Source organism: Arachis ipaensis, chromosome B08 (assembly GCF_000816755.2).
Source record: "Arachis ipaensis cultivar K30076 chromosome B08, Araip1.1, whole genome shotgun sequence".
Taxonomy (NCBI): Eukaryota; Viridiplantae; Streptophyta; class Magnoliopsida; order Fabales; family Fabaceae; genus Arachis; species Arachis ipaensis.
In genome coordinates this window covers 121,528,159-121,529,216 of record NC_029792.2, presented here as the reverse complement: position 1 = coordinate 121,529,216, position 1,058 = coordinate 121,528,159, and positions in this window count along the sequence as shown.

The window sequence follows — 1,058 nt, the reverse complement described above, 5'->3', positions numbered from 1 at the left end:
TATTCTCTGTGTCTGTGTTGTATTTTCTTGTATTTTTCTGTTTGTGTTCTGTTTTCTATTTTCTCTATTTCCTCTATTTATATGTATCTTCTATTTACTGCTTCTTGTATTCTGCTATTTGTCTGCTAAACAACACGGAATTAATGAACTTAACTAATAATCCCGACCCTACTAAGAACTCCCCAGTTCTTACCCCTTTTCTCTCCCTTCCCCCTTCAGATGGAAGTAAGAGTACCTTACCATAGTTCGCTGATGACTGTTCGCAAGAAGAGGATTCTGCTCTAGATAGTCTTCTGAGTCTAGGGTGAATATCATTCTCTGATTATATGTAAATACTGTGAGACCAGCCAACGTCTGCACCCCTTTGTATGCGCACTTTAACCTAAATCCTGTGTACGAGATTCCTATTTTGTGGATACTTCATGAGGTACCAGAGAGACGTCCTGTGGAAAAGTCTGATCGTGCAGAGGAGTAGCAGATGATGTTCTATCTTTTGATGACGTTCCACCTGACTTGAGTTGTGAAGACTTAGAACGTACTTTCCTCGCTTTAGTAGTTTAGAGGGACTAGGTGAGTATAGAGTCTAGGCTAGCCTAGGTGCCAGCTTAGGGACCTCTTGAACAGGTCAGGACCTGGGATGTTGTATGTATGTATATGTATATAGTTATTATCTAGCTATATTTAAGGGTGTTCTAACTAAAGGTCTATACTCTAATAAAGGCTGGATAACTGAATGTTGCTAGCTACTTGTGATGTATTTATGTGTGGCTACTTATAACTATTTTATCTGTTATCAGCTGTGAGTTGATTATGAATGAATCCGTCTATTAATCCAAATGTTTTCAAAAAAAAAAGTACCTCGCTAACTAACTACGCTTTTAACAACGAATCAGGCTCATATAATAAATAATAGATAATATATAGGATGACAAATTGGTAGCACTCAATTTCTGGTATATCCTAGGCGTACTGAAAATTGGATCGTTACAAAACTCGGTTTCACCCGACCCATGCACACCTCTAATCCGATTGATAAATTTATGTAATTATAATTTCGA